The sequence below is a fragment of the Carcharhinus amblyrhynchos genome, chromosome 20 (assembly GCF_965287045.1).
Source record: "Carcharhinus amblyrhynchos chromosome 20, sCarAmb.v2.hapA, whole genome shotgun sequence".
NCBI classification, from domain to species: Eukaryota; Metazoa; Chordata; class Chondrichthyes; order Carcharhiniformes; family Carcharhinidae; genus Carcharhinus; species Carcharhinus amblyrhynchos.
In genome coordinates, this window is record NC_137343.1 from 287,865 (window position 1) to 301,222 (window position 13,358).

Here is a 13,358-nt window from a genome sequence, read left to right on the forward strand (position 1 = left end):
GAAACTGATTAGCTGTAAAGACTCGCATTCTAATCAGTATTCTAGAACCTGAGCGTGTGTCTTTATATGCTTTATGCTGTTGGACTTTAACCTGGTGTTGTGAGTCTTCTTACTGTGTTTACCCGAGTCCAACACGGCACCTCCACATCATGACTTTTTTGACCGAGCCAGTTTTGTATCCACCTTGCCCCCTCACCTCTGATCCCACGTGACTTCACCTTCTGCACCAGTCTGCCATGAGGGATCTTGTCAAACGCCTTACTGAAGTCCATGTAAACAACATCCACTGCCCTACCCTCATCAATCATCTTCGTCACTTCCTCGAAAAACTTGATCAAGTTAGTGAGACACGACCTCCCCTTCACAAAACCATGTTGCCTCTCACTAATACGTCCACTTACTTGCAAGTGGGAATAAATCCTGTCTTGAAGAATCCTCTCCAATAATTTCCCTACCACTGATGTAAGGCTCACCAGCCTGTAATTACCTGGATTATTCTTGCTACCCTTCTTAAACAAGGGAACAACATTGGCTATTCTCCAATCGTCTGGGACTTTCCCGGTAGCCAATGAGGATACAAAGATTTCTCTCAAGGCCCCAGCAATTTCCTCCCTTGCCTCTCTCAGTATTCTGGAGTATATCCCATCAGGCCCTGGGGGGCCCTTGTTTACCTTATTGTTTCTCAAGAACCCCAATACCTCCTTTTTGATCTCAACATGACTCAAACTATCTACACATCCTTTCCCAGACTCATCATCCACCAAGTCCTTCTCTTTGGCGAATACTGACACAAAGTACTCATTTAATACCTCGCCCATTTCCTCTGGCTCCACACAAAGAATCCCTCCCTTGTCCTTGAGTGGGCCAATCCTCTCCCTGGCCACCCTCTTGCTCGTTATATACATGTAAAAAGTCTTGGAATTTTCCTTAATCCTGCTGGCCATTGCTTTTTCATGACCTCTTTTAGCTTTTCTTACCCCTTGTTTAAGTTTCTTTCTACTTTCCTTGTATTCCACCCTTGCTTCGTGTGTTCCCAGCCTCCTAGCTTTGACAAATGCTTCCTTTTTTTCTTTGACTAGGCTCACAATATCTCTCATTATCCAAGGTTCCCAAAACTTGCGATACTTATCCTTCATTACTTATCCTTTGTTTGTTTTGTTTCGGTCTTCACGGAGGAGGACGTGAATAATTTGCCGGGTGTTAGAGATGGAAAGGTGGTAGGACTGGAGGGTCTCAATGACATTACTGTTACTAGAGAGGCGGTGCTCGACAGACAGGGTGGGGGGGGGGGGGGGGGGGGGGCGATCGTGGACAAGTCCCCAGGACCGGATGGAATGCATCCGAGGGTTCTGAAAGAAATGGCGGAGGTGATAGTGGATGCCTTGGTGGTTATTTTCCAGGCGTCGCTGGATTCCGGGGAAGTGCCGGAAGATTGGAAAGCGGCTAATGTTACGCCGTTGTTTAAGAAGGGTGCCAGGCAAAAGGCAGGGAATTATAGGCCGGTTAGTTTAACATCTGTTGTAGGTAAAATGTTAGAATCCGTCATCAAGGAGGAAATAGCGAGGCATCTTGAGGGGAATTGCTTGATAGAGCAGACGCAGCACGGTTTCGTTAAAGGGAAGTCGTGTCTGACAAATTTACTGGAGTTCTACGAGGATGTGCCTAGGGCGGTGGATAAAGGAGAGCCGGTGGATGTGGTCTTTCTTGATTTTCAGAAGGCGTTTGACAAGGTACCTCACAAGAGGTTATTGCAGAAGGTCAGGGGACATGGAGTTGGGGGTAGGGTGTTAGCGTGGATAGAGGACTGGTTGTCAAATAGGAGGCAGAGAGTGGGGGTCAATGGGTGCTATTCGGATTGGCGGTTGGTGACTAGTGGAGTGCCCCAGGGATCGGTGCTGGGGCCTCAGCTATTTACCATTTATATAGATGATCTGGAGGAGGGAACCGAGTGTATGGTGTCGAAATTTGCTGATGACACCAAGATTGGTGGAACGGCAAATTGTGCAGAGGGTGTGGAGAGTCTGCAGAAGGATCTAGATAGGCTGGGTGAATGGGCCAGGAACTGGCAAATGGAATTTAATGTTGGCAAGTGCGAGGTGGTCCACTTTGGTAGGAATAATGGTAGGAAGGATTATTACTTACGTGGCGAAAAACTGCAGCAGGCGACGGTGCAGAGGGACCTTGGGGTCCTTGAGCATGAGTCGCAAAAACCCAGCTTGCAGGTGCAGCAGGTGGTCAGGAAGGCAAATGGGATGTTGGCCTTCATAGCGAGGGGGATTGAATATAAAAGTAGGGAGGTCTTGCTGCGGCTGTATAGGGCATTGGTCTTCTCATGAACTTAAAGCTTACTGAATTGTGGTCACTTTTACGAAACTGCTCCCCTACTGAAACATTGACCATCTGGCCAGATTCATTCCCCAGTACCAGGTCTGCTATGGCCCCTTCCCTAGTTGGACGATCTACATACTGTTTCAGGAAACCCTCCTGGATATTCCTTACAAATTCTGCCCCATCCATGCCCCTAGCACTAACATAAGAACATAAGAAATAGGAGCAGGAGTAGGCCATCTAGCCCTTCGAGCCTGCTCCGCCATTCAATAAGATCATGGCTGATCTGAAGTGGATCAGTTCCACTTTCCTGCTTTCTCCCCATAACCCTTAATTCCCTTGTCTGTCGAACACATATCTACCCGTGACTTAAATATATTTAGCGAGGTAGCCTCCATCACTTCAACGGGCAGAGAATTCCAGAGATTCACCACTCTTTGAGTGAAGAAGTTCCTCCTCAACTCCGATCTAATATCCAGATCCCTCTGCAGACTTTCCACACCCTCTACGCAATTTGCTTTTCCACTCATCTTCGTGTCATCAACAAATTTCATCACCCTACACTCAGCCTCCTCCTCCAGATCATCTATATAGATGGTAAATAGCTGAGGCCCCAGCACCGATCCCTGCGGCACTCCACTAGTCACCAACCGCCAATCAGGATAGCACCCATTGATACCAACTCTCTGCCTCCTATTAGACAACCAATCCTCTATCCACGCTAACACCTTACCCCCAACTCCGTGCACCCTAACCTTCTGAAGCAACCTTTTGTGAGGCACCTTATCAAACGCCTTTTGAAAATCTAGAAACACCACATCCACCGGTTCTCCTCTGTCTACCGCACTAGTCACATTCTCATAGAAATCCAATAAATTCGTTAAACACGACTTCCCCTTAACGAATCCGTGCTGCGTCTGCTCTATCAAAGCATTCCTTTCTAGGTGCCTCGCTATTTCTTCTTTGATGACGGATTCAAGCATTTTTCCAACTACAGACATTAAACTAACCAGCCTATAATTCCCCGCCTTTTGTCTGCTACTGCTCAGTTTCGATTCTGTCAGGAACCTCCTAGTTGGTTCCGCACCTCATCATAGCCTTCAGTTTCAGGTGGCAAGACAAGATTTGATGAGAGTTGGGGGTGTTTTCCTTAGTAATATAGCCATAACATTCACCATTTTCCAATCTTCCGGCACTTCCCCGGAATCCAGCGAATTTCAGTAGATGATCACTAAGGCATCCACTATCACCTCTGCCATTTCCTTCAGAACCCTGGGATGCATTCCATCCGGTCCTGGGGACTTGTCCACCATCAGTCCCATTAATCTATCAAGCACTACCTCTCCAGTGACAGTAATCGCATTCAGGCCCTCAACTCCTACCATCCCTCTATCTTTAATATCCGGCAAACTATTCGCGTCCTCCTCCGTGAAGACCGAGGTAAAAAACTTATTTAAGGCCTCAGCCATTTCCTCATCTCCCACCACTCAATCCCCCCTCTCATCCTCTAAGGGTCCAACATTCACTCTAGCCAGCCTCCTCTTCTTTATATACTTGTAAAAACTCTTACTGTCCTTTTTTATATTTAGTGCTAGTTTAGCTTCATAGTCTGTCCTTCCTTTCTTTATCAACTTCTTAGTCATTCTTTGTTGATTTTTAAACCTTTCCCAATCTTCTAATCACCCACTACTTTTAGCCACTCTGAACGCATCAGCTTTTAATTTAATACTCTCCTTTATTTCCTTCGATAACCACGGCTGGTTATCCCTTCTCTTACATTCCTTCTTTACCATCGGAATATATTTCTGCTGAGCACCGAAAAAGATCTCCTTAAAAATCTTCCACCGTTCCTCAGCCGTCCTACCAACCAATCTGTGCCCCTAATCTGCATTTGCCAATTCCTCTCTCATCCTATCGTACTCCCCTCTGTTAGCACTGAGTCCCTGTAAATATCAGGAAAATTAAAATCTCCCAATACAACAACCCTGTTACTTTTACACCTTGCTAAAATCTGTCCACACATATGTGTGGAATCTTCCTGAGATGTGGAACCATATTGTGTTGTATTAGACCGAGATGTGGAATCATACTGAGACATAGAATTATATTGTGTTGTGTTACATTGAGATAGAAATATAGGAACATAGAAAAACTACAGCACAATACATGCCCTTCGGCCCACAAAGTTGTGCTGAACATGTCCCTACCTTAGAGATTACTAGACTTACCTATAACCCTCTATCTTATTAAGTTCCATGTACTTATCTAAAAGTTTGTTAAAAGACTCTATCGAATTTGTCTCCACCATTGTTGCTGGCATCCGATTCCACGAACCCACCACTCTCTGAGTGAAAAACTTACCCCTGACATCTCCTCTGTACCTACTCCCCAGCACCTTAAACCTGTGTCCTCTTGTGGCAACCATTTCAGCCCTGGGAAATAGCCTCTGAGAATCTACTCGATCAATACCTCTCAACATCTTATACACCTCTTTCAGGTCACCCCTCATCCTTCGTCTCTCCAAGGAGAAAAGACAGAGCTCCCTCAACCTATCTTCATAAGGCATGCCACCCAATCCAGGCAACATCTTTGTAAATCTCCTCTGCACCCTTTCAATAGCTTCCACATCCCTCCTGTAATGAGGCGACCAGAACTGAGCACAGTACTCCAAGTGAGGTCTGACCAGGGTCCTGCAACATTAACTCTCGACTCCTAAACTCGGTTCTTCAATAGGTGAAGGCCAGTACACCATACACCTTCTTAACCACAGCTTCAACTTGCGCAGCTGCTTTAAGCGTCCTATGAACTCAGACCCCAAGATCCTTCTGATCTTCCACACTGCCAAGAGTCTTACCCTTAATATTATATTCTGCCATCCTATGTGACCTGCCAAAATGAACCACTTCACACTTATCTGGGTTGAACTCCATCTGCCACTTCTCCGCCCAGTCTTCCATCCTATCAATGTCTTGCTGCAACTCCTGACATCCCTCCACACTATCCACAACATTTCCAACCTTCATGTCATCAGCAAACTTACCAACCCATCCCTCCACTTTCTCATCCAGATCATTTATAAAAATCACAAAGAGCAAGGGTCCCAGAACAGATGCCTGGGGCACTCCACTGGTGACCGACTTCCATGCAAAATATGACCCATCTATAACCACTCTTTGCCTTCTGTGGGCAAGCCAGTTCTGGCTCCACAAAGCAATGTCCCCTTGGATCCCACGCTGCCTCACTTTCTCAATAAGCCTTGCATGGGGCACCTTATCAAATGCCTTGCTGAAGTTCATATATACTACATCTACTGCTCTTCCTTCATCAATGTGTTTAATTACATCTTCAAAAAATTCAATGAGGTTCATAAGGCATGATCTGCCTTTGAAAAAGCCGCGCTATTTTTAATCATATCTCTCCAAATGTTCATAAATCCTGCCTGTCAGGATCTTCTCCATCAACTTACCAACCACTGAAGTTAGACTCGCTGGTCTATAATTTCCTGGGCTATCTCTACTCCCTTTCTTGAATAAAGGAACAACATCCGCAATCCTCCAGAACCTCACCCATCTCCACTGATGATGCAAAGGTCATTGCCAGAGGCTCAGCAATCTCCTCCCTCACCTCCCACACTAACCTGGGGTACATCCCATCTGGTCCCGGCGACTTATCTAACTTGATGCTTTTCGAAAGCTCCAACACATCCTCTTTCTCAATATCTACATGTTCAAGCATTTCAGTCCGCTGCAAGTCTGCAGTACAACCACCAAGATCCTTTTCCACTGTGAATACTGAAATAAAGTATTCATTGAGTGCGTCTGCTTTTTCTACCAGTTCCATACAAACTTTCCCACCATCACACTTGATAGGTCCTATTCTTTCACATCTTATCCTCTTGCTCTTAGTAGAATGCTTGGGGTTTTCCTGCCTACCAAGGCCTTCTCATAACCTCTTCTGGCTGTCCTAATTTCCTTCTTAAGATCCTTCCTACTAACTGTATGCTCTTCTAGATCTCTAACATTACATAGCTCTCTGAACCTTTTGTAAGCTTTTCTTTTCTTCTTGACTAGATTTATTATAGCCTTTGTACACCACGGTTCCTGTAACCTACCATAACTTCCCTGTCTCACTGGAACATTGCTGCACAGAACTCCAGACAAATATTCTCTGAAAATTTGCCACATTTCTTCCATACATTTCCCTGAGAAAACCTCTTTCCAATTTAAGCCTCCAATTTCCTGCCTGATGGCCTCATAATTCCCTTTGGTCCAATTAAACACTTTTCTAGCTCGTCTGATCCTATCTCTCTCCAATGCTATTGTAAAGGGGATAGAATCATGATTACTATCTCCAAAATGCTCTTCCACTGAGAGATCTGACTCCTGACCAGGTTCATTTCCCAATACCAAATCAAGTACAGCCTCTCCTCTTGTAGGCTTATCCATATACTGTGTCAAGAAACCCTCCTGAACACACCTAACAAACTCCTCCCCATCCAAACCCCTTACCCTAGGAACGTTCTAATCAATATTTGGGAAATTAAAATCTCCCATCACGACAACTGTTATTATTACATCTTTCCAGGATCTGTTTCCCAATCTGCTCCTCAACATCCCTGTTACTATTGGGCAGCCTATAGAAAACACCCAGTAAAGTTAATGACCCCTTCCTGTTCCAAACCTCCACCCACGGAGACTTTGTAGACAATCCCTCCATGGTGTTCACCTTCTCTACAGCCATGACACTATTCCTGATCAACAGTGCCATTCCCCCACCTCTTTTGCCTCCTTCCCTGTTCCTTCTGAAACATCTGAAACCCGGCACTTGAAGTAACCAGTCCTGTCCCTGAGTCATCCAAGTCTCTGTAATGGCCACAACATCACATTCCCAAGTAGTGATCCACGCTCTAAGCTCATCGACTTTGTTCACAACACTCCTTGCGTTAAAATAGACACATCTCAAACCTTCAGCCCGAGCGCTCCCCTTCTCTGTCACCTGCCTCTCCTTCCTCTCACACTGTCAACAATCTCTATCTGTGAGCCAACCTCCTCTCTCCCAGTCACTTCAATTTGATTCCCACCCCCCAACCTTTCTAGTTTAAACTCTCCCCAGTAGCCTTAGCAAACCTCCCTGCCAGGATATTGGTCCCCCTGGGATTCAAGTGCAACCCGTCCTTTTTATACAGGTCACACCTGCCCCAAAAGAGGTCCAGAAACCTGAATCTCTGCCCCCTGCTCCAATCCCTCAGCCACACATTTATCCTCCACCTCATTCCACTCCTACTCTCCCTGTCTCGTGGCACAGGTAGCAATCCCGAGGTTACTACCTATGTGGTCCTTCTTCTCAACTCCCTTCCTAACTCCCTATATTCTCCTTTCAGGACCTCTTCCCTTTTCCTATCTATGTCATTGGTACCAATATGTACCATGACCTCTGGCTCTTCTCCCTCCCACTTCAGGATATCTCGGATGTGATCAGAAACATCCCAGATCCCGGCATCAGGGAGGCAAACTACCATCCGAGTTTCTTGACTGCGTCCGCAGAATCACCTGTCCGACCCCCTCCCCTATAGAGTCCCCTATCACTACTGCTGACCTCCTCCTTTTCCTACCCTTATGAGCAACAGGGCCAGACTGTGCTGGAGGCATGGCCACTGTTGCTTCCCCCAGGTAGGCTGTCCCCCCCAACTGTACTCAAACAGGAGTACTTATTGTTAAGGGGCACAGCCACTGGGGTACTCTCTAGTGCCTGACCTTTCTCCTTCCCCTTCCTAACTGTGACCCACTTGTCTGCCTCCTGTGGTCCCGGTGTGACCACCTGCCTGTAACTCCTCTCTATCACCTCCTCGTTCTCCCTGACCAGACGAAGATCATCGAGCTGCAGTTCCAGTTCCCTAACGCGGTCCCTTAGGAGCTGCAACTCGACGCACCCGGCGCAGATATGGACGTCCGGGAGGCCAGGAGACTCCAGGGCCTCCCACATCCGACACGGAGAACAACAAACTGGCCTCACACTCATAATTTCCCCTTTCTTCAAATAACACAGGAAAAACCAAGAACTAACCCTACCCTGCCTCGCCCCTTTCCGCCTAGGCCTGTTGAGCCAAAGCCCTTCAGCCTTCACTCTGCTACCTGCTCACTCCACTGCCTGCTAACGACACTGCCCGCTGGATAGTGCGGCCTGCTTTTTAAACCTCACGCGCACTACTGGCTGATTTAAGTCTAAAAAAATCTCCGCGAGAAACATAAAAAATAACAATCAATCTTTTACCCTCAGCACTCCTGCCATGAATCACTCCCTGTCTGCCTTGCTGTGGTCGAACAATGAGCCTGATATTCCCTCACCCCTTAGGTTTGAAGAATAAGCAAAAAGAAAGAAAAAAAGAAGAAAGCTTACCTACTCTCACTCCAAGTTTTTTTTAGGTTAGAGAACGGGAGAGGGTGGGAGACTCTAGAAGTGTAGATTCTTGGGTTTCCTCCCCGCTCAAATTTATTGGGGGGAAGAAACCTTCCCCGGTGTCACTGGGGCCTACTTCTGGTTTTACACTCCCAGTTTAGAAACAAAAAACTTCTGAAAAAAGTCAGGTAAAAATCCCTTTTACCTACAAGCTCTCTTTACTGAATCACCACTCCAACTGCTCCTCTGGAGACAATGATGTGGAATCTTATTGAGATGTGGAACCATATTGTGTTGTGTTAAATTTAGATGTGGTATCATATTGAGATGCGGAATCATATTGATCTTTAGAGAATGAGAAGGGGGATGTAATAACTGGAAATGAGAAAATGGCTGAGGCATTGAATAGGTATTTTGTGTCAATCTTCACAGTGGAAGACACAAATAACATGCCAAAAATTGATGACAAGAAGGCTATGGCAGGTGAGAAACTATCATCACTAGAGGTAGCATTGGGCATGCTAATGGGAATAAAAGTAGATAAGTCTCCTGACCCTGATAGAATGCATCTCAGGGTACTAAAAGAGGTGGCAGGAGAAATAGCTAGTGGCAATTTATCAAATTCATTGGACTCTGGGGTGGTCCCGCAGATTGGAAAACAGCAAATGTGACGCCACTGTTTAAAAAAGGAGCTAGACAAAAGGTGGGTAACTTATAGCTTAACTTCTGTAGTAGGGAAAATGCTTGAATCTATCAAGGAAGAAATAGTAAGATATCTGGATATAAATTGTCCCATTGGCAAGATGCAGCATGGATTCATGAAGGGCAAGTCATGTTTGACTAATTTGGTGGAATTCTTTGAGAACATTACACGTGCAGAGGAACCTGTGGATGTGGTGTATCTGGATTACCAGGAGGCATTTGACAAGTTGTTGCACCAAAGACTGCTGTATAAAATAAAGGTGCACGGTGTTACAGGTAATGTATTAGCATGGATAGAGGATTGGTTAAATAACAGAAAACAAAGAGTGGGGGTAAATGGGTGTTTTTCTGGTTGGCGATCAGTGACTAGTGGTATGCCTCAGGGGTCAGTGTTGGGACCCCAATTGTTTACGATTTACATAGATGATTTGGAGTTGAGGACCAAGTGTAGTAAGTCAAAATTCACAGATGACACTAAGATGGGTGGCAGAGTAAAGTGTGCAGAGGACGCTGAAAGTATGCAAAAGAGTATAGATAATTTAGATATCAGGGTCTGGCAGATCGAGTACAAGTTGGTAAATGTGAGGTCATCCATTTTGATAGGAATAATATCAAAATGGACTATTATTTAAATGGTAAAAAATTGCAGCATGCTGCTGTGCACAGGGACCTGGGTGTCCTTGTGTAGGAATCTCAAGGAGTTGGTTTGCAGGTACAGCAGGTAATTAAGAAGGCAAATGGAATTTTATCCTTCATTGCTGGAAACATAAAACAGTCATGATGTGGGTATGCCGGCGTTGGACTGGTGTAAACACAGTAAAAAGTCTGACAACACCAGGTTTTAGTCCAACCTATTTATTTGATAATATACTCACAAGCTTTCGAGGGACACCCTCTTCGTCAGGTGAAAGGAGAGTTCTGCCCTTCATGAATCCATGCTGCATCTTGCCAATGGGACTCTCCATTCACCTGACGAAGAGGGTGTCCCTCGAAAGCTTGTGAGTATATTATCAAATAAATAGGTTGGACTAAAACCTGGTGTTGTCAGACTTTTTACTAACATAAAACAGTACAGCACAGTACAGGCCCTTCACCCCAGGATGGTGTTTAAAAACAGGGAGGTTATGTTGCAGCTGTATAAGGTGCTGGTGAGACCACACCTGGAGTACTGTGTACAGTTTTGATTGCCTTAATTGAGAAAGGATATACTGGCACTGGAGGGGTGCAGAGGAGATTCACTAGGTTGATTCTCTGTGTCAGAATCTTCTCCTTTCCCAACCACAGACGTGAGACTCACTGGTCTGTTTTCCCTGCCTTGTCTCTACAACTTTTATTAAATAGTGGGACCACATTAGCTGTTCTCCAGTCCTCTGGCACCTTCCCAGTGAGAAGTCTCACAACACCAGGTTAAAGTCCAACAAGTTTATTTGATAGTAAACCCACTAGCTTTTGGGGTTTGCCCCTTTGTCAGGTGAGTAGAGAGTTCTGGTCACAAATGGAGCATATAAAGGCACACACAGTTTACTGAATACTGATTAGAAAATGAGTCTTTATTCCTAATCAATTCTTGAAGGTGCAGACAATGTGAGTGGAGATAGCATTAAGCATAGGTTAAAGAGATGTGTATTGTCTCCAGACAGGACTGTAAGTGAGATGTTGCAAGCCCATACAAGTCATGGGGATTATCGCTGCCCTTGACTGGACATGTACGCCCAAGCCATCAGTAGGTGTGTTAACACCAGATTCATCAACTGCACTCACAAGACAGCCCCAAACATTACCCAAGCACAACGCAACGCCATCCACGCTCTCAAGACCAACCGCAACATTATCATCAAACCAGCAGTCAAAGGAGGGGCCATCGTCATACTGAACAGAACGGATTACTGCAAAGAAGTGTACCAACAGCTGAACAACATGGAACACTACAGACAGTCTCGCTGCAACTGTACAGGGCACTGGTGAGGCTGCAACTGGAGTACTGTGTGCAGTTTTGGTCCCCTTATTTGCGAAGGGATATATTGGCCTTGGAGGGAGTACAGAGAAGGTTCACCAGGCTGATACCGGAGATGAGGAGGTTAGCTTATGAGGAGAGATTGAATAGACTGGGTCTGTACTCGTTAGAGTTTAGAAGGCTGAGGGGGGGATCTTATAGAGACATATAAGATAATGAAGGGGCTAGATAGGGTAGAGGTAGAGAGATCTTATAGAGACATATAAGATAATGAAGGGGCTAGATTGGGTAGAGGTAGAGAGATTCTTCCCACTTAGAAAGGAAAACAGAACTGGAGGGCACAGTCTCAAAATAAGGAGGGGGGAGGGCACTTTAAAACAAAGTTGAGGAGGAACTTCTTCACTCAAAGGATGGTGAATCTCTGGAAATCTCTACCCATTGAAGTGGTGGAGGCTACCTTGTTGAATATATTTAAGTCACGGGTAGATAGATTTCTGATAGACAGGGGAATTAAAGGTTATGGGGAGAAAGCATCAGCCATGATCTTATTGAATGGCGGGGCAGTTTCAAAGGGCTAGTTGACCTACTCCTGCTCCTATTTCTTATGTTCTTATGTCCTTAACCGTAGATCTGACCAAAGAACACACCCGTCAACTCAACACTCTGATCAAGATCTTTGATTCGGACCTTCAGAGCACCCTCCGTGCTCTCATCCCGTGTACTCCCCGCGTTGGAGATCTCTACTGCCTCCCGAAGATACACAAGGCAATCACACACGGCTGTCCCATCGTATCGGGCAATGGGAACCTGTGCAAGAACCTATCTGGCCACGTCGAGGGCCTGAAACCCACTGTACAAAGAACCCCCAGCTTTTGTCGCGACACTACGGACTTCCTACAGAAACTCAGCACACATGGAGCAGTTGAACCAGGGGCACTCCTTGTCACAATGAATGTCTCAGTGCTCTGCACCAGCATCCCCCACGATGATGGCATTGCTGCAACTACTTTTCTAACTTGTCTGATCCTACCTCTCTCCAATGCTATTGTAAAGGAGATAGAGTTCTGATTACTATCTCCAAAATGCTCTCCCACTGAGATATCTGACACCCAACCACATTCATTTCCCAATACCAAATCAAGTACAGCCTCTCCTCTTGTAGGCTTATCCACATACTGTGTCAAGAAACCCTCCTGAACCCACCTAACAAACTCCTCCCCATCTAAACCTCTTACCCTAGGAAGATTCCAATTAATATTTGGGAAATTAAAATCTCCCATCACGACAACTCTGTTATTATTACATCTTTCCAGGATCTGCTTCCCAATCTGCTCCTCAACATCCCTGTTGCCTGGATTGGGGAGCATGCCTTATGAGGATAGGTTGGGGGAGCTTGGCTTTTTCTCCTTAGAGAGATGAAGGATGAGGGGTGACCTGATAGAGGTGTATAAGATGTTGAGAGGTACTGATCAAGTGGATAGTCAGAGGCTTTTTCCCAGGGCTGAAATGGCTGCCACAAGAGGACAAAGGTTTAAGGTGCTAAGGAGTAAGTACAGAGGAGATGTCAGGCGTAAGTTTTTCACTCAGAGTGGTGGGTGCGTGGAATCCTGCCTGCAACAGTGGTGGAGGTGGATTTGATGGGGTCTTTTAAGAGACTTTTAGATAAGTACATGGAACTTAGTAAGATACAGGGTTATAGGTAAGCCTAGTAATTTCTAAGGTAGGGACATGTTTGGCACAACTTCATAGGCCGAAGGATCTGTATTGTGTTGTGGTTTTTCTACGTTTCTGTATTTCTAAGCCTTTCCCCACGCACCCGGAGGAAACCCATGCACAGGGAGAATGTGTAAACTGCACACAGATGGTGACCCAAGCTGGGAATTGAACCGGGGTCCCTGGCATTGCGAGGCAGCAGTACTAACCACTGTGCTGCCCACAATGTCCCCTAATACTTGGCTTTTCCCCTAAACTAGGAAAG